Below are 22,027 nucleotides of genomic sequence, written 5' to 3' on the forward strand. Positions count from 1 at the left end.
TGTGTGGGCGTGTAACAGGAATATGCTGTGGAGGTGAGGTGTAGTTCCCTCCATATATCCACAAAGTGCAGGGTACTCATGACCTCATGAAGTTTGGCTGTCATATGTGGCTTAGTGCTCAGTTTTGGTGGGCTCCCATCTAAGGTGCCATCCAGGACACAATTAAGGTCCCCAGCCCAGATAAAGGGCATTCCCATGTAGAGTACTCATTCTTGTTGCAGTGTTTTAAAGAACTCCATATCATCCCAATTGGGGGTGTATAAATTCAGGAGGCAGAGTTCGCGCCCATCAATTTCTCTGTGTAAAAATATATAGCAGCCTTGTACATCTTTTTATTGGCAACCCAGACAGAGAACCCCCCACTATTGGAGGAATACGTTGACAAATACAACTGTCCCCGCCACTTTTTCTGTGGTTTTTGTGCTTCACTATCCATCAAGTGTGTCTCCTGTAACAGGGCAATGTGGGTGCCTATTCGTTTAAGGTAGGTGTGCATGCTATAACGCTTTGCGAAATAATTCAGCACCCTTTACATTGCATGCAACAATTTGTCTTGAAGTACTCATCCTGCACTATGTCATCCAACAGTCGCAATTGGCCCAACCACCCCACCCCGTCAGTGTCCGCCCCAGTCGTGTATTCCGGTACGATGTGCACTCAACAGTGCAACTCCATGCCCTCTCATCCTCACACTGCATACAGTATACCAAGTGTATAAAACAGAACTCCAACTCCAACCCTGAACCACATTCAACATCCCCATCCCTTCCCGGGTAAACACCTTGCACAACTAGTGTCTACCCAATTCGTGTGGGCACCCCGCTATCTACTCTAGAAACCAGAGAAGAGGGAGAGTGAATCACTGCTCCCACTCGGAAGAAAGGAACTGTTCAAGATGGTGCAGTCAACACACATGTAGTTCTTCAAGGCCCCTCACACAACCATCCATACCACAAACGCACTGTACCCAATAAAGTAACTTATCACTGTAAAAGATCATAAACAACAATAAGATGATGTGGGGTGAGGATAGCCGTGGCCAAAACAAGGGAGCATGTTTGTTAGATCGCCCCCACCCCGTGCATCGTGGCCATCCCGAGTCCCCGCCTCCCCCAGCACCGGTAGGCAGAGCAGTAGGAAAAAAGGGGGGAAGAGTAATGAAATGGAGAGCAGGAAGAAGCCTGGTATGAGTCTAGGTCTAATAGGCCAGCACTACTCACTCTTGGGGGTCCGGGCTCAGTCACTTCCCCAATCACTTTTCTGTTCGGGTGACCAGCATGATGCTCCAATAGACATTAGACATTCACTCTTGCTGAGGCAATATGGGGGGATGAAGAATGGAGGGCGACCACGTCTAGTGCAACCGGCCCGAATACAGTCACCTCACAGAGCCCCTCGGCCCACCCCGCTAGTTCTGCGCAATGTCTCATGAGACCATCCTATCTCCCATGGGGGAAAATGTCAAATCAGGCACCCATTGCTGCCACACTCGCACAGGTCTCAGCACCACTGTCTCTCCGCTGGGCCTCCCTTGCCTCCGCCGTACCACTGACCATCGTCCACTAGGCCATCTCATCACATCATTGCCCCACTCCCCATCCACTGGTCCGCCGGGTCTATGGGGCCTCAGGACAGCAGGATGGTGTAGGAGTTAGAAGCCGGGGCCGGGAGCACTCACCTAGTGCGTCCGGTCAGCGATCTTGTTGGCCACACCCCCACAGATTGTAAACTTTAATCTGAAAATTTTAAACTTCTAAAATAGTTATTCAAAGACTATTTTTATATTGGAGTGAGGTCTGGGCCCTAAGTGCTGTTTCATAGGTCCTGGGAGCCTTAATGTGACCCAGAGCAGATGCTCCAGAAAGCCTGAGAAGTTGAGGTGTAGAACATTTTGTGACTTCCAGGATTTATAGAGCTATCAGGGTGACCTCATGGAAAATGTGTCAGCTTTCCTTGGATACAGCTTCAGGCTTGCCCAGCTGAAAGTTTTTGAACTTCAAAAGAAAGGCACATCAGAAGTTAAAATCTTTGACCTGGACTAACCTGCTAGGTGTATCGAACCCGTGATCCATTGGAGCTGGCACTTAGGTCACGCTCTACGGCTTCCATAGATTTATTTTTTTTGTGTGATCCTCATATATCTTCCAAATTTCCCTCACATGACCAATGGGGGGTGGGGGGCAGCAAAGGTTCTCACCCAACTGCTCTTCTCCCAACCCTAACCCCGTCAACCCTGTCCGGGACATACCTTCCATCCAAAATTCTAGTGCGGAAAGCAGAGGGAAGGATATAATCATAGGATCACATCCTATCTATTTATACCTCCCCACTTCCCAACCATTGCTTCAGTGGATTCCAAAATCTGATCCTCTTGCAAACTTTATAACAGTCAAACCTATAATAGTGAATTAGAGAATGTTTCCATTCAATAAAAGTAGGGGGGACAGGGCTGAACCATTTCCTACAAATATCCCTTCTCGCCACAAGCATCATATAAAACAACAGTTTAGCTCCATCTCTACCCATCTTCCGTTTCTCATATGAGCAGCCAAACATCACAATCGAAGGTCTTACCTTTGGGCTTGAGGGAAGAATGTCATTAATTCCATCCCCCACCTCTTGCCAAAACGTACGAAGTAAAGGGCAGTCAATAAACATATGTAGATCATCAGCTGATGCAAAACCACACTTCTTACACCTCACCACATTATCTTGTCTCAGCCTGGACACTTTTTTGGGAGTCCAGAAGGCTCTGTGGATAGAGAATAGATGATATCTCCTTAACGCAGCGGGTTTAACAGTATTATACAAAAGTGTAGTAGATACTTGCCAAAGGTTTTTAAGCTGCAGCTCCGGCAAGCACTCCCTCCAGATTTCTTCCGGGGGGTTAAATTCCCCATCCACAATATCTAACATCAGCCAATACCATTTCGCCACTTCCTTCTTCATCGAGATGTCCAGCTGCATCTGGTCCACCAGTCCATTAGTACTTCCCACTTCCTCTGTTACATTCCCATCCCAGGACTTCATCTGAAGGTATTTAAACATAGACAGCCCTCCTCCTACCTCGATATTAAGGTTCTCAAAGTCTCTAAGTTCACTATTATAACTAAGATGTTTCCATTGCAAAAAACCTGCCTCTTTCAGGGGAATAGCTAAGGCGTCTTTAGTCCACTCCGGGGAGCCAGGAGAGTCCCAAATCGGCGCATATTCATTATAATATGACAACTTTGTGATCTTCCTTACCTCATACCACAAAACTGCCCAATCATATAATATCTTAAATCAAATTTCTTTGAAGAACTTCAGATCCCCAAACTTATACAAGAAACTTCTCTGGACCTCCTGGCCTTCCATCATAGCAGTTAACACCTGCCTCAGCTCAGAACGGTGAAATGCATAAAAACTCTGTCTTACATTTTTTAACAGATATGCCCATGCATAGTACTGTATATCAGGAGCTGCCAAACCACCTTTTTCTTTCTTTCTCCTGAGCTTTTTCCATTATATACGAACACCTTTTGATGCCCAAATGAAACTACTAATTTTCCCCTGGAATTTCATTAAAGCAACTTTGTTAAACATTAATGTCAATGCATTGAAAATAAAAGTTAATTTAGGGACTATCACCATTTTTACTACATTTATCCGACCTATTATAGTTAGTGGAAGATTTAGCCATTTCCTCAGTAAAAGGTCCACCTCCCTCATAACCCGAGTAAGATTTATTTCCACCATTTTACATATGTCCTGTGTCACCGTAATCCCCAAATATTTGACTTCTTTTTTTACATTCGCTACCTCATCATTTAGTTCCATATTCCATGCCATAATTTCGGTCTTTTGATTGTTAACCGCATAACCAGAAATCCCCCCCAAATCCTCCATTAACTCTGGTAGAACTGGTTTAGCCTGGCTTAGGTTCGCTGTATAAATTATTAGATCATCCGCATATAAAGAGACCTTCTTAACCAGGTCCCCACACCAGAAAGGCGGTATTCTCTTATCTCTCCTAATTCTGCAGGCTAATGGTTCAATATAAAGATCAAATAATAGAGGGGATAATAGGCACCCCTGTCTCGCCTCTCTTTCTATCTTTACTGAGGGAGTGAGCATACCGTTAACCAAAATTCTTGTGCTTGGGTCCTGATAGATTTTCTTTAATATTCTAATAAATTGTCCTCCTATTTTATATGATTCACAAACCGTCATCAAATAACTCCAATTAACCCTGTTGAATGCTTTTGCTGCATCCACCATTACCACCACCAAAGAAATATGCAATGATGTAGCTGAATCAATCAACCCTACCAATGCCGGTGTCAATTCATGCATATGCCTACCTTTCAGAAACCCTCTCTGGTCTGTATGTATGAGTTTCCCCATCACCATCGCTAATCTAACAGCCAGGAGTTTAGCAAAGATTTTATAGTCACAGTTTAACAGTGATATTGGGCGGTATGAATCACACTTCCTAGGGTCCTACCGGGCTTTAAAATTAACGTAATAATCGCCTCTTTCCAAGAAGGAGGAAGATTCTCCTCTCCACCCATGATCTTGTCACATAATTGCTTCAGGATTTTTAAAATGCTGCTACCCAGAGATCGATAAACCTCCATCGGTAACCCATCTGGTCCTGATGCCTTCCCCAATTTACCTGCTGAGATGACCCTTTCTACCTCACTGAGCTGTACCGGTTCATTAACCATCCTTCTCTCCTCTTCATACAGAGTAGGTAACTCTAATTCCCCAAGCCACTCCTTCAATTTCTCCTTCGACGGCTTCAAATCTTCCATATAAAAGTCCTTAAAGAAATTTAAAAAAAACCTTTTCCACCTGCTCAGTGCCTTTACTAATCTCACCCGAGTACTCATCTCGGATTTCTGTCACCCGATTCCTGACCCTATCTGATTTTATCTTCCAAGCCAACAATTTACTGCTTTTCTCACTACACTCGAAATGCATCATCCTATTAGCTTCACATCTCAATCTAACTCTGCGATCCAAAAGAGCTGCCAACTCCAGACTAGCTGTATGACGTTGCTTAACAAAGTTGTCCAACTCTTCACCCTGCTCCTTACTTAACATTTCCTGCTCACACTGTCGTATTTGAGTCTCCAACCTACTTATTTCTTCATTATATATTTTCCTCCTATATGCAGCAATCCTAATCAGACATCCCCTCAAAAAGGCCTTAAATGTATCCCAAACTATCGCTAAGGGAGCTGAACCCAAGTTTATCCCAAAATTCCTCTGAATACACCCACAATTCCGTAACCACCTCATCTTCCAGAAGCAAGGTTCTGTCTAGAGTCCACCTTTTTTCCCTCCTTTTTGTTGGTAACCTAAGAACTAAACTAACCGCCGAGTGATCTGATAAATGGGCCCCAATATGTACAACTGACTCAACATAGTCCCTCAAACCCATTTCCAACAGGAAATAGTCAATTCTGGACTGATGCCGATACTTCTTATTATAATAAGAGTAACATCTCTCTGACCCCCTTTTATCCCTCCAAACATCATATAACCCCCATTGGGACATCATTACCCGAATCTGACCCTGCATTTTCTCGTTTACTTTGGACCTACTACCTGCTGATCTATCTAATTCGTAATTCAAAACAACATTGAAATCACCTACCCATATTACAGGATCTAAATATTGTAAAAGAGAATCTGAGAGTTCCCTTAATGGGCCTACATCATCCCTGTTAGGACCATAATATCTTACCAAGGTAAAGAGATATTCAAAAGCAGACAGCTTCCCCACCACCCACCTCCCCGAGTTATCTATGGGGCATTCCAGAAAAGTAATACTGGCATGTTTCTTGATTAGAGCAGCCACTCCTTTATCACTACTCAAACAATTTCAGCTGGCTATCTGCTGGACCCACTTGCATGTCTTAAAAACTTCAAAACATTCCTCCCTGGAAAGATGAGTCTCTTGTAAAATCAAGACATCGAACGGGACATCTCTCAAATATTGCACCAACCTTTTCTGCCTACTCTTTACCCTGAGACCATTTACATTCCAGGACAGGAGTCTCAAGTTCTTTATTGCCATTTTCCGACATCCAAACCGCCTACCTTTTTCCACCCCACCCACTCATCCCTCCCCCCAGGTCCACCTACCACATTGAGGATCTTTTTTCCCCGTAATATACTCCCCACCAGTGTTCACCATCACCGCCCCTCCCTCCCTTTTCCCCCCAACTACTTACACCAAAAATAATCTTTTTTACCACTATTATACACCCCACCCAGTGCCTCCCTGCAACCTCCTCCTGCACCCCACGCAATCACCCTCCTCCCCTGGAACCCACCCAAACATTGACCTGACCTAGGTCAGAGGAGGATCACCGCTCCTAAGTTAGGAGATTGCCCACAAATCCTCCCTACGGGGGGAACACTCCAATCTTAGGTTAGATCTGCCTCATTCCTGCCCTCTTTCTCAATTTTCATAATCAACTCGTCCACTTCTTTCCAGTCCGTAAAATTATACATCTTATTATTTACTATAACTTTTAGAGACGCAGGAAATCTCAACTGAGCTGTAGCCCCCAGTTTTTTCAGAATATCTATTCTTTTACCCAGCTCCCACTGTTTCTTCAAAGTCACAGCCGCAAGGTCTGACCTAATTTCAAAAGGGGATCCGTTTACCATCAACAATTTCTTTTTTAGCGCCTGGGCGAGAATATGTTCCTTCAAGGAGTATGTCTGAAAATAAACTAATATTTTACTTGGTCTGACCCTATTGGGAGGCATTTTAGCCGGAACCCAGTGCACCCTTTGAATACCTTTAACAATGTCTTCCTCTGATATTTCCACATTCACCTCTTGCTTTATCAGACTCACCATAAACCTTTTTAAGTCACCTTCTTCCAGCCCTTCCGGGACCCTGAGAAACCTCTAATTATTCCTCCTCAAATTATATTCCAGGGATTCCATTTTAGCCATCACCCCTGTTTCTCCTTCTTTTAAATATCTTATCTGCTCCTTATTTTCTTCCACCGCCACTCTTAACTCCCCCACTTCCTCCTCCAAAGCCATGGTACGACCTGCCAGATCATCAATTTTCTTCCCCAAATCTTCACAGAGACCCCTTATCTCCACCTGATTGGCATTAGAAGTCTCAAAGTTCCATAGATAATGCTTTTAACATATTCGCAATTGATTGCCCATGATGGGAAACCTGCACTACATTCGCTTCTGCTTGCCTCTCTATAGAATTCACAGGAAGAGGGTGCTGTAACACACTTCCCCCATCCACTCGGAGATCTGAGCCTCTACCCTCTGGGATAGCGGCAAACTCTAATATGTCCATTTTGTCCAACTCTTGCTTATTCGTCCCTCCGGCTAACACCCTGGGAGCGCCTGGCAGTAATCGAAAATAAGACCTAACTGAAGGGGTGACACGAGTTCTCCTGTAACTCAGCCCACCAACACTCTTCGCATCTAGTTGCCTTATAACAGAACTATAATCTTGCTCTGCTTTACTTCTCACAAAAGAAGATTTCTGAGGAGGGGGACCAGACTTTCAATTTCAAATTTTTTCTTACTTTTCTTAGCACTACGGAGGGAATACGCTACTTGACCAACACTACTTTTAAATGCCACCTTCCCCCCTTTTTTCCCAAACCCCACCTGCCCCTTTACCCTGTCCACCATAAGTTCTAAAAAAGTTTCTACAGCATTTATAACATAAGCCTGAAAAAAGCCTTCCAGTCTTGGTGCTTTCCTACCAGACTCAAAAGTCCTCAGCCTGCTGAACAATCCTAAAGCACCTGTTCTTCTTCCTTCCACCGGTATCCACACTTGTGCTGGCTCTGCCTTGATTTCCCCGGATGGAAAAATAAGCCGCTGCCTCTCTGACCCGGTTGAGTTTTGGGGAGGCACTCAGCAACGGAGCAGCTCTGTGCTCCCAGGAGTGCTGTCTCCACGCTAACTCCTTTGTCCATCGCAGCACTGCCAGATCAGAAAATGGGGAAAAACTAACCCCTTCAGTCAAGCTTGCCAAGCCCTGCGAGCCCCCGGTAAGGCTTGCATTATTTTCACATTATCTTTTCAGGAGCAGCGCCCTCAACGACCGGCTCCTCAGATGGCCGCCATGTTCCCTGCCACGCCCCCCCAACATGCCAGAAAATTTCCATAGATGATTATTGGCCCTTAGTGCTTTTTGATGATGTTTTTCCCTAAAACATGTGTAATTCATTTCTCGGGTTGCCTTCTTTAGGATTTTTCTCATTTCTCATTTTGATGTAATTTTATTTCATTAATTTTACTCTATTTTTCTAATTTGATTTGGGATTTTATTGTTTGATATTTTGACTTGATTAATGTTTTGGCAATACTTTACACTATACCCTAAGTTAAGTCTGTCTAATTTAGTAACTTTAGGTTTCACCCTGTCCAGTTACTGTCACTAATCTAAAGGACAGTGTATAATCCAAGCTCCAGGCCGTGCACACTTGCCCACAATATTTTTGTTTAGGTTCCAAAATTGTATTATCACAAACGTAATCATATAATTCACAAGTACGTATAATACCAGTTGTGAAATAAGTACACAACAGTGACTATAACACAAGTACATATTATAATAGTTGACCAAACAAAATGTGAAACATTAGAAGTGCCACAAGTAAATAGTTTGTACATGGACCTCAAAATCATTCAGACACTGAAGTTGGCAAAACATATATTTTGCAGACTGTATCCACTTCTCCAGGGCTGAAAAAGATACGAGTAATAAATTCACCTAATTATCATTGAAAAACATAAGGTGAAGATATATCCCACTAATAGATATAAACAGTTGCTTTTATTACAAAATGTATGTTTGAAACCTGTTCTCATGAGGTAGCCACAATAACAGAAGCATGTTATGGTGTACTATACTTAAAACCCTCAGGCCCAATATAACATCCAATATCCCTAACCAAATGTGATATCTAGATTTGAACTTATAAGCATTAACTCAAATTCTACATCACAAATCCACTATACATTTCTGACATGTAGAAATAGTGTCCCCAACTAAAATCCCTCAGTGTTAACATTAATTTATCAAAGTTGGCTGGATTAATGTAGGAGAGCCAATGGTAAAATATTTGAATTCCTTATGATTCCCATATAACATCAATTAGAACAGTAAATCAATAAGAAACCATTTAAACTTGATATATAGAGGATACTTTGAGTTCAATATGGTGTGTTTGCTACAATTAAGAGTGTGATTTAGCTGTATGGTCAGTTGGAAACTACTGCTATACACATCAATAATTGAAGCACTATCATCTGCCAAGTTTGATTATGATTTTTTGTTGTTTATTTACAGCTCCCATTGATGTACTTTGCGAATCATAAGGAATTCAAAAATTTTACCATCAACTCTCCTTCACTGTTCTAGACAAGTCTGGTAGGATTTAATTGAGGAGAATATTTCTACAAGTTGGAAATGTGTAGTGGATTCCTGATGTAGCATTTGAGATAACGTGTGCAAGTTCGAATTACATGTCTGAACAAGATTATAGATACTAACACATTTTGTTGTGGATAGTAGATGTTATACTGGGACAGGGAGTTTTAATTGTAGTACACCTTCAGATGATCATGGTATTATGGTTACCCTGTGAGACAACACTTTACACGCACATTATCTTTTTACATTTTGTAAAACATCATCTGTGTATTTCTTTATGCAGGATATGCCTTCACATTAATATTTTTAATAATAATTAAGTGTAATTATTACTCATATCTTTTTTAGTCATGGGTATAGTCTGTGAAACATGTGTAGACAACATCAGTGTGTGTATGATTTTGAGGTCCATGTACATGCTATGTACTTTGGGACACTTCTAACACTTCACTTTTTGTTTACTGAACTATTATGATACATACTTATGTTGTGACACATTTAGTTGTGTGTACTTAATTTCACAACTGGTATGATATTGTTGTATTGGTATTTTCTTGATGGACTTTCTGACTCCCTATGACTTTTAGCTCTTACTGTCACTACTTTATGAGGTGGAGAATGCCTACCCCAAATAAGTGTCCACTTTTCTACAGCAATGTTCATTGATTCATATTTTGCAAATGAGAAAGATACATAGAGAATAATCCAAGGATTGGAATTATGAATGGGGAGTGAATGTGGTAGAAGTGTTAATGTTACACTCTGAGTGAGGATCTGACAATAGTACTCCGCTGCACCCACAAGCTTGACTTGAATCATACTGAATTAAAGTAAAACACATATCATATGGTAACCACAAGAAAAAGTGCATTTTTTTTTCTTAATAAGAACCCAGACCCTATCTGACTTAATGCAGAGTTGTGAACTATCCTGTCTGGGCTTCAAATTGCCTATGTGGTCCAGGGCAGGAAGTTGTATTGCTCTGTTTTTTTTTTTTTTTTTTAAATCCATTTGCTGGACATTCTGTCAGTTCAGTCTTCCTTTTGAACCTTCAAGAAGCAGACCTCCTGTGGTAATCCATTGGTGCCTGCCACTCTAGGTGCTATATCCCTAAGCAATGGGCAAGGGACACTCTAGACATAAATTGTAACCTAAACAATCCCAAACACTGTAATACTTGATTTTATCTTGCCAGTTATATTTTATTCCTCACAGATCTGAACATTATCTACCTATTTTCATAGTTCTATATGATGTGTCCCTTAAATGGTGTCTGTTAGAGGGTGACTGTAGACACCCCAATCAATAATAGGTGTTTCTGCCCCATGTAGTCCCTCTTGTGAACAGCATGATAATGGGTTTATATAGCTCCTACTGCTGTGGGCAAGCATTTTTTGAGTCCTGTGAATGAGTTTATGTATTCCCACTCTATGCACTCATTCCTGGGAATACATCATGTTAATATTCTGCTGTCGTCCTTCAGCTTCAACACACTTTAAATAAGAGTGTTCATGTTTGTGCTGGACAGACCCTCCATTCAATCTCTCCAATGAGAACCACATGTCTCAACATCTGCTACAACTGTGTATGTAACATTTAGTTCTGCAGCTTTGGAGCACTATTGTTGGAAATGGGGTCTCTGGTTGGCCGAAGTATACACCTTTGTCCAAATAAGGACCTCATTCCTAGTCAGGGTAAGTCACAAACAATTCAAATTATCCTGTGCCTACCCTCTGGTAGCTTGGCACTGAGCAATCAGACTTACCTTCTGAGGCAATGTGTAAGGTATTTGTGCAATAAACCATACGGTAACACAGTGAAAACACCGCAAAAGTGTACCACTCAGGTTTAGAAAAATATGAGATAATTATCTGATTAAAGTACTGTAAGGTCAAAATGACAAAGATTCAATAAGCACAACCACTTTTGCAAGAGTCTTAAATCTTAGAAATCAACAGTTGGCTCTGGGTTTCACAAAGTATCTGGTTTGCATAAAAAATAACAAGCACGGAGACCACGGAGGAGGAGATGCATGGAAAAATAGCGTGTGTTTCAGAATTTCTGGTGTGGCACAGACATTGCATCAACTTTTTCAATGCTGAAAGGGACTTTGCGTCGATTTACGGCACGCAGTCTTGGTTCCTTACTGCTATGATGCTCAAGGAGGATGTGTGGAAATCCTGGGCATGCGGGATGAAGTCACAGGCGTTGCGTCAATCCGATAGGTGATGTGTCAAACTTTCTGCTGCACAGCAGTCGCTGTGTTGTGTTAGTTCTTCACTCGTGAAGTCAGGCTGCATTGTTGCGGTTCGGCTGTGCATCGATCCGGCAGCCTGTGCGTCTAATTTCTGGGTTCAAGGCAGGAGCTGTGTCTATTATTTTACTCAGGAAGTTGGGCTGCATCATTCAGGTTCGGCTGTGGGGTGATTTTTTTCTTGTTGCATGTCAGGCTGTGCATCATTTCCGGCAGGCGGTGCATCTATTTTTGAATGCACAAGGAGTTTCTGAAAGAGATTAAGGCCCTCATTACAACCCTGGCGGTCGGTGATAAAGCGGTGCTAATACCGCCAACAGGCCAGCAGTGAAAAAGATTGAATCACAACCATGGTGGAAACCGCCAACACAGACAGCCACTTTAACATTCCGACCCCCACTGCGGTAGCAACAAACACAGCAGCGGTAACCGTCAACAGACAGGTGGAAGACAATGTACAGTCCACACTATTACAAGGCACCAATCCACCAGCTTTTCCAGGGCGGTACCAACGCCATCAAAAGCACAGCAGAAACAGTACTTGGAACGGAAACCACTCACCTCAGACGGCGGTGATGACCACAGTGAGTACTGCACCTGGTACACAGGGAAGGGGGGGAGGAAAAAGAGAGTGACACACACACGCAATACGCAACAACCCCACCCCCGCCCTCACCCACAACACCATACATACAAACACATCCAATTACACCACAGATACACCCCGTCACCCCCTGGAAGAACGCAAGGACCTAATGAAACGATTATAACGACTGTAATATCGAAAATTCAGATAGTCCAAGATAACTTTAAATGATCAGTATGTACATTTACAGCAAGTACTCAAGTCCGTATACTGTCCCATTAAATGTCCGTGGACCAGTGGTCCCAAAAAGCATGGGTGAGGCCCGCACATGACACCTGCCTCAAAACAGAGAGAACACTACAGGGGCATCAGTTCGAAAAAAACACAGGCACCTCAGGGGGGAGGGAAGGGGGGGCACCTCAGCCGGATGATGGAACAACACCACTGCTCCTTGAGGGGGGTCCATGCCCACTGCTTGGTCCTGGGGAGTACAAAGCCACAGTTTCTCAAGTGGGTGGTTTGCCCACTGCTTGGTCCTGGGGAATGCAAAGCCACAGTCTCTCAAGTGGGGGGTTTGCCCACTGCTTGGTCCTAGGGAGTGCAAAGCCACAGTCTCTCAAGTGGGTGGTTTGCCCACTGTTTGGTCCTGGGGAGTACAAAGCCACAGTCTCTCAAGTGGTTGGGTTGCCCACTGGTTCTGGAGGGGGCATTGTGCCCAGAGTGCTTCATCCTGCCAAGGACTGGGGTAGTGGATGTATGTCTCCTCTGGTTCTGGAGGGGGCTTTGTGCCCAGAGTGCTTCACCCTGCCAAGGACTGGGGTAGTGGATTTATCTCTCCACTGTTTCTGGAGGGGGCTTTGTGCCCAGAGTGCTTCATCCTGCCAAGGACTGGGGTAGTGGATGCTGTTCTCCACTGGTTCTGGAGGGGGCTTCGTACACAGAGTGCTTCCAGTGGATGTATCTATCCACTGGTTCTGGAGGGGACTTTGCGATGCCAGGTGCCTTTTATGCAGGAGGATGGGCCTGATGTTGGTTGTGTGGCAGCTTTGGAGCCTGTGGACAGTGAAGAAGAGGAGGCAGAAGAAGAAGATATTGACAACCGAAACAACATCATCATGCAATACTTCCAGTGAGACACAGGTAAGAGACTGGCACTGCTCCTCTCATATCAGACTACTGTAGGACTTTGCATGATTCTGCCTTTTTACCTCTGTGTATGGACCCTGACAGTTCACTTTGCTTTTCACTTTGCCTTTCCTTTTCACAGATCTGGGTACCACATTTTGACTTCTGCTATTTTTACTGCTGCCCAACAAATGTCATACTTTGGTATGTGCAAATTAACATTGACATTGATATTTGCTAGAGAGGTTGTAATAACACATTTATGAAAGTACAGACAGACTCCAGATTGTTTTGTGATTCAAGGGGGTTTATTTAAGTGTTAATCAGTGGAGGGGTATGTGCAATGGGCTGGGGTGATGGTGGAGGAATGTCCATGGTAGAGCCCAGTCTCTTTGTATCACAGGTGCATTGTCCAAGTGGAGCAATGGCAGTTCAAGGTGGTCAGGGTGACATAGTGGGACAGAAGGGTGACAATCAGGAGAGTCTCATTTCCTGGTGGGGGTCTTGGCAATGTTCTCTATCTTGTGCCTGGATTGCAGGGACCATTTGCGGGGTGGTTCTCCTTCTGCAGGGGGTGGGGTGCTAGTGGTCTGTTGGTCCTGTGGCAGGAACTCCTGTCCACTAGCGCCAGCAGACGTAGAGGGCTGTTCATCGGGCTAGTGTCAGGGGCCCGTTGGCGTGCCACTGTCTCCCTCATGGTGTTGGCCATGTCTGCCAGCACCCCTGCAATGGTGACCAGGGTGGTGTTGATGGACTTCAAGTCCTCCCTGATCCCCAGGTACTGTTCCTCATGCAGCTGCTGGGTATCTTGAAACTTGGCCAGTACCGTGCCCATGGTCTCCTGGGAATGGAGGTATGCTGCCATGATGTTGGGGAGTGCCTCGTGGAGAGTGGGTTCCCTGGGCCTGTCCTCCCACTGTCTCACAGTAGTCCTCCCAGTTTCCCTGTTGTCCTGTGCCTCTGTCCCCTGAACCGTATGCCCACTGCCACTGACCCCAGGTCCCTGATTTTCTTGGGTTAGTGGGGTTGCCTGGGGTCCCTGTAGTGGTGGACACACTGCTGATTGACGTGTCCTGGGGACAGTGGCTTGGGCCTGCTGGGTGGGTACTGTGGTGGCGTTTCCTGAGGGGGTAGGTTCAGTGGTGGTTTCGGACTGTGGCAGGGGAACCGACTGTCCTGAGGTCCCTGATGGGCCGGGCTGGTCATCTTGATCCAGGCGTGCAGAGCTGCTGTTGTCACTGTGGGCCTCTTCTGTGGGGGGACTGGATACGGCTGGCACCTCCTGTCTGGTGACGTTGGGTAGGGGTCCTGTTGGGGTGTAAATGCATAGTTATTGTATCTGTGTGTAGCATCCTGTGCAATGTGTGAGTTTCCCTCTACTCCTGTGCTTGCATTATTGCTTTGGCCCTTGTGTCAGTGGAGATTTTGTGGACTGGGTGAGTCTCTCTACTGGACATGCTTTGGTGATGGGTGTCCATGCAGGTCTGTAATGGGTGTCCATGCATTGGTTTTGCATGCAGGGCTTGGTATTGGGATGTGTAGGTTGTGATAGTGGGGTATCTGTGAGGTGTTGGGATGATGGGTGTGAGAGTAGGGGTAGGAGTTTGTGCTGGCATGCGGGTAGGGTGGGGGTGATATAGTAGTAAAGATTTGCCTTACCAGAGTCCAGTCCTCCTGCTACTCCTGCAAGGCCCTCGGGATGCATGATCGCCAAAACTAGCTCCTCCCATGTTGTTAGTTGTGGGGGAAAAGGTGGGGGTCCACCCCCAGTCCTCTGTACAGCTACCTGGTGTCTGGATACCACGGAACGCACCTTCCCCAGTAGGTCGTTCCACCTCTTCCTGATGTCATCCCAGGTTCTGGGGTACTGTCCCACTGCATTGACCCTGTCGACAATTCTCCGCCATAGCTCCATCTTCCTTGCAATGGATGTCTGCTGCACCTGTGATCCGAATAGCTGTGGCTCTACCTGGATGATTTCTTCCACCATGACCATGAGCTCCTCCTCAGAAAACCTCAGGAGTCTTTGAGGTGCCATAATGTGGTGTGGGTGATGTGTGAGGTGATGTTGGTTGTGCTTTGTGATGTGTTGTGTTGGGGTGTGTTCTTTGAGGTGCGTGGATGTTGTATGATTGATGGTGTTGTGTGTCTGTGGATGCTGGTGTTGTGTTTGCTATTCTGTCTCTCTCTGCTTTTTCAAAAAATTTCATTGTACGGGGTTGTGGGTAATGTGGGTGTGTATTTTATAGAGGTGTGAGTGTGTAGGTGTAGTGTGTGTATGTGTATCAGGTGTGTGTATTTGGAATTGTCCAATGTGGTTGTGTTGTGTAAATGTGTGTGTATTTTGAGCGTGGCAGTGTGTACCTTCAATGGATTACTGCGGTTGAATGACCGCCGCGTTGATTTGTGGGTCGTGATAGTGTGGGCGTATTCCTGTTGGCGTGACGGTGTAGGTTTTGCTATCACTTTATCACTGACCTTTGGTGTGGAGGACTTGTGTGGGTGTCTGTATTATGGCGGCTCACGAGATGTGGGTCGTAATACCTGTAGCGGATTTCTGCCGCGGCCACGGTATGTTGGCGGCCGTCAGCACGGCAGTAAGCAGGATTTACTACCAGGGTTGTAATGAGGGCCTAAATCTTTTTGGCCCTGTCACTTCAGAAAACCGGTGGAAAGCTCAATCCAATCCTTTGGAAAGTACTTCTCAGCAAAGTTAGAGGGCAGCAGGGCAACAGCAGGGCAGCAGCCCTTGTAAGCAAAGCAGTCCGGATGAGTTATTTGTGCAGCCAGGCAGTACCTGTTCAGGTCCAGAAGTGACTGATCTGGTGGGGGACCACGTTTAAATACCCCAAAAATGCCTTTGAAGTGGGGGAGACTTCAAAGAGTGGTTTTGAAGTGCACAAGGTCCCCTTTCAGTACAGGTCTGTCTTTCAGGGCCCCATTAGGGGGTTTGGCAGTCCATTGTGTGAGGGCAGACCACTAGCCTTTGAAATGCAAGAGTCAGGCCCTCCACCCTCCCAGCCCAGGAAGACTCATGCAGTATGCAGATAAGTGCAGGTGTGACTGAGTATCCTGTGTTTGTGGTTGGCTGGGTGAAATTCACAAAGGAGCTGTCATTCAGTCCAGCCCAGACATGGATTGAACATAGCCTGTAAGGCACAGATGGGTTTTAAGTGCAGAGAAAGGCTCACTTTCTAAAAGTGGCATCTCTAAAATAGTAATATAAAATCCATCCTCACCAATAAGTATTATTTTCTATTACCGTTATGGTCCTACTAAATATCTAACACTCAAGCAGTTTATGAGGGTATCCCTAATGCTATCCTATGAAAAGAGCAGGCCTCACAGTAGTGGAAAATGAATTTAGGAGTTTTCCACTTCCAGGACAGATAAAAGACACATGTACCTGTCCTGCCTTTTACCCATTTAGCACCCTGCCCTATAGGTTACCTAGGGCCTACATTAGGGGTTACTTGTATGTGGAAAAAGGGGAGTTTAAGGATTGGCAAGAACTTTTAAATGCCAAGGCGAAGTGGCAGTGAAACTGCACACACAAGCTTTGAAATGGCAGGCCTGAGAGATGGATAATGGGCTACGTATGTGGGTGGCACAACCAGTGCTGCAGGCCCACTAGTAGCATTCAATTTACAGGCCCTGGGCACATGTAATGCACTTTAATAGGGACTTACAAGTAAATCAAATATGCCAATTGGGAATGAGCCAATCTTACCATGTTTAAGGGAGAGAGCATGTGCGCTTTAGCTCTGGTTAGCTGTGGTAAGGTGTGCAGAGTCTTAAAACCAGCAACAACAGTGTCAGAAAAGTGGAGGGAGGCAGGCACAAAGTTGGGGGATTTCCACCTAAGGCTGTCAGCTCAAACAACTATGAATAAGGTGGTTAAGTATATGCAGGTCAGTCACTAAGTGCATTGTCCCTTGTGAGGGACTACTCTTACTGCTACCGATAAATGTATATGCATCACACTTTTTGCCAGAGGCTTGCACTTACAGAGATACAGAAAGGATGAAAACGAAGGAGAAAGGAAGGGAGTCAAAGGCCAAGAGAGACAGTAAGAAGAGAATATAGTTGTGATGGTGGCAAGGGGCAATGGGTTAGGGGCTCTTGATGTGGGTCAACAAAGGCTAAAACAAGAGATGGAAAACGATAAACTAAATCTAGCAAAATAGACTCAAAGGAGAGGGGTGGTAACGTGTAAGTGGAGTGACATATGAGAGAGACAACATTTGAATTGAGTAGTAAGAACTGAGACCAACCTAATGGAGATAAAGAAGACTGCACTAAACATGGAGTGGAAAAGGAAATTATGAATGATTTATGGATGTTATCATTTTTTTGTTTGGAATTCTTTGTTTGTAAATTACTTCATCTAATAAAGTCCATATGTTATTCAGTTGAAATTGTTTAGCTGAAATATCTCTGTTCCATAAAGGATGTATAAACAGGCCCACTGGAATTATGCAACATGGGAAGGCCAAGTTATGAGCAGGGTTGGCTGAATTGTGTGGCAGAGTTGAGGAAATTATGCAGCAAGAAAAGTCAATCATGAAGCCTAATGTGGTATAGCTTGTGAAATGTTACTTCATTATTTTCTAATTTTAACACTTGTTAACACTCTCGGCATTGGTTGCACCTCATTAGTACCGGTATAACACCCATATATAGCAAAAAGCAACAGAAAGGTCACCAGTGAACCTTTACAATCAATGCGTTTTAAGAAAGGTTTGACCTGACTGAGCTAGAAACAAAATTGTTTTGTTGTTAAAATTAGCAGACTATGCAGCATATAATGGATCAGTTGACAAATGCAGCAAGTTCATAATTATGTGAAAAATTCTGCAGCCGCACAATCACATTGTTCCAGTGTTCCTGTATATAAAGCACAACATGTGTGCTTAAAGAAGTGCAAGTTCAGTATGATAAGTAACAGAAAAGGAAATTGTTCAAAAGACAAAAATGAACAGCTCACATATTTTAACTTAATTTCCTTTTATGTCACATTTGCCTGTAAATGCAAACAGATTTTTGAAACATTTAAATTTTGAGTGGAAAATGTATAACAGAGGGATTTCAAACAAGTGAATTTAAATTTTATGAGTGAATATGCAAAGGATAGGAGATGCAGTGGAGTGAGATGAAGGGGAATGAGGAATGGAGTGTTAAAGACTAGGAGAGAGAGGGGGAAAGTGAAAAGAGAGATGGCACCTGAAGCAGACGAGTGAACTTAAACGATACATAGCACAAAGAGAGTTCATCTACTGTCTTATGCTGATGAATCAATGTGGTTCCTTTCAGTATCCTACCCAGGCTGCCTGCCTTTGTCTGAAATGATGCTTCTCATAGCAGAAACATTGGGGTTGGCTCCAATCAGGAGTACCCACAGCATAGGCACAATTAAGTGTGCACCTAACTTTCATTAACCTTTCTGAAGAAGCAATTAGGGACAGTAAAAGGACAGACTTGGCCTAGAAACGTCTTAACCTTGAACAAAGGAAACTACAGTACCACCTTTCAACCTTGCCATCTACCAAATATCAGTGTTCAGTAAGACCTAATTAGAACCCGTTTGTGAACAGCATCCCTGTCTACATCATCCTCACTTACGTGTCCCCCATCACAGGAATTCAGGCATTGCTTCACACTTCCCACCCTTGAGTAAATTAGCTGTTCTTGATAAATCAGTTGTCTAAATGGTAGCATTCAAAATGTTCACCTGATTCTACTGCCTATCTCAGTACCCAAAAAAAGCTCTATCTCACATGCAAATAATGCTGTTTCCTTCTATAGTTGTGCACCCTAATGTTGCTGCATGCAGTCTCAAAAAAGTTGTGTCTGTATTCCCTTGATAATTGATTTAAAACTTTGATTGAGGCCTCTCCTTTACTTCCAAATGCACATCTTACTTCTTTCCTTCCTCTGCATGCCTCCTCTCTCTGAGTACAGCTTACTCCCCTGCTGGAAATCATAAAATGATAGGGTCAGAATAGGTACTGTTAACTATAATTCAATTTCCTGTGCTAAAATAGTCTCTTTATGAACAAGGAAGTTATAATATGCATATACAAAGTACTAATAAAATATCAGCAGTGCCCATGCTAAGTTCACTTTAACTTTAATTCTTTCAAAAATGTTTGTGTATCGCTTGTTTCCATGAAGCAAGAGCACACATCTTTCATTTTTGGGTGGATTTTCCTACAGTTTTGATGTGTTTTGATGCAAGGGTCAATACAGTTTGGAAATTTGAATAAGAAGAATATTAAGACAATAACAGTGCTATAGAGCACATTTTCAAAATCGCTTAAAGATTTACCTAGCACGATGTAACTACATTTGTCAATCCACAAGTGAAAAGTGTAAGTCTTCATTTAATTGTATGATATGTGTACAAAACGAGGCAAAAAAAGGTTTATTATGACCAACACCATCACATGTGTAATGATTCGGTTAATTCACAAAATATTATTCATATTTCTCAGAAAAATATTGTTAAAACATCTGTACTTAAGCAAAGAGAAAGGTTGCATATCAAACAAACTTCTGGGGTAAATTAAATTGACAAAAATTAATTATGTGGACAAAGTGTAGATGGATAGACACCAGAATGTTTTACAGTCTGCAACAAATGCCATAACTGTCTGGCTGAACATCTTGTATTGGACAGCTTACTATTTTTTCAAGCGAAACTGAGAAAATACACAGTTCCAGTGGGATCTGAGATAGTTTGCCAAAATCACTAAAATTATTGTCATTATCTTTTTTTCAATGTCTTAGGTATTTGCCAGAAAAAATGATTAAGAACAAATAAACAGTATCCTCAAAATGTGTGTTAGTATTGCTTGGACACTTCATTGTATCACTTTAAATAAATTACACTTTAAACTACATGCTAATTTCACTAGGGGTCACAAAAGGATGTATCAATAAGTTGTGATGGTAAGAAGGTTAATTGGAGATTGATAATGAATGACACATAAAATGCTCACAAAAGGTAAATGTGCTTAGAGCCTTGCTGACAGCACCACTTGCTGTAGGGGGTGTGGTATTGAAGCAACGTAATTATATGGTGTTACAAAATGATTTATTTTTAAATATTAACAGCAGCCTGTTGATAATGCCTTAAAATAGAAAAGAAGGATCTGTGGCCTATGGGAGATGGCCTGGTGATGCAAACATCGATACATCAGGAGTGGCAAATTAGTTGTTGCAGCTTACATTCTTTGCAGCCACATCAAAAAGGCATTCTGTTAGAAATGGTGTCTCTAGCCAGCAGTGATCTACACCCTATCCAAATAGGGACATTCGCTTTAGTCAGGGTAAGGGAGTCACACACCTAAGACAACCCCTGCTCACCCTCTTGGTAGGTTGGCACGAGCATTCAAGCTTATCTCAGAGGCAATGTTTGAAGTGTTTCTACGCACACACACACACACACACACACACCCACACACACACACACACACACAACAATACTGTACAGTGAAAACATCACAACAGTATTCCACACCAGTTTAGAAAAATAGACACTGTTGGAAAATGGGTTATTGGTAAGGGCAGGTAAGTACCTACAATTAGCAATAGGCCACTAACCTCCACTTAGGTCCAGTCAGGTCTCAGTAAATTAAACCTAGCTCAACCCTTGGTAGCTTGGTAACGAGCGACAAGGCTTAACTTAGAAGACAAAGCGTAAAGCATTCAAATATCACAAAACAGTAATTAAATAAAACACAGGAAACAGTTTAAAAATCCAAAATCAATGTATAAAAATAGATTATATTTTTATCTTTAAAATGATACCAAAAAAATAAAATCGGATAAGGGGAACCGGAGATATGATTTTTTAAAGAAATACTGCTTTCTAGCGCGTAGAAGCAACTAGCGCTCAAAGGGATAAAAAAGGACACACTGGAAAGTCCAGAGTTCAGGCCACCCATGAGGTAACACTGTCACACTTACTTTCAGAAGTGTTTGATTCAGGAAAGTGGTCCACAGCACCATCCAAGAGTTCAGAGGCTCTGATGTGCCACTTGGGGTCTGGGACTACAGCTCCCACAATGCACCTCTTCAACTTATTGAGTTGCTCCAAACATCTCCAAACTTCTAAATATTCTGCCAGAGCTCCTTTTTGTGTCCTTGAAGTGTCCACAACTTGATCCAAGGTTCCAGAAGCTCTGAGTTGCTCCTTGGGAGTTGGAACTACAATTCCCAGAATGCACCTGGTCAGAATCCTCCAATGGCCACTGGACGCTGGTCAGCTGGGTTCCGCTTGCAGGACTTGATGCAGGGGACTCTGAGCAGCTCCTTTGTGTCTGTAGCAAACAGGGAGTCCCTCCTTGAAGCAGTAGAAGACAGGTAAAGTCCTTTTAGTGGTTATGCCCAACTGTGCAGCTGGTGCAGTCCTCCAGAGTGCAGTGTCCAGGTGCAGGTCAGGGGTCCAGTAGGGCAGTCCTTCTTCTCCTGTAGTTCTTCCTTGTTGGAATCGGATAGGGATCTGGTAGGGAACTGAGGTGTGGGTGCAGGTCTGCCAGTTTTATCCTTGCTCCTGGGTGAAAAACAGGGGGGTCCTGGTTCTCCAATCAGGGGCAGGGTCCTTCCCCCTGTGATGATTACTTCCTGGGAAGTG

This window comes from Pleurodeles waltl, chromosome 2_1 (genome assembly GCF_031143425.1).
Source record: "Pleurodeles waltl isolate 20211129_DDA chromosome 2_1, aPleWal1.hap1.20221129, whole genome shotgun sequence".
Taxonomy (NCBI): Eukaryota; Metazoa; Chordata; class Amphibia; order Caudata; family Salamandridae; genus Pleurodeles; species Pleurodeles waltl.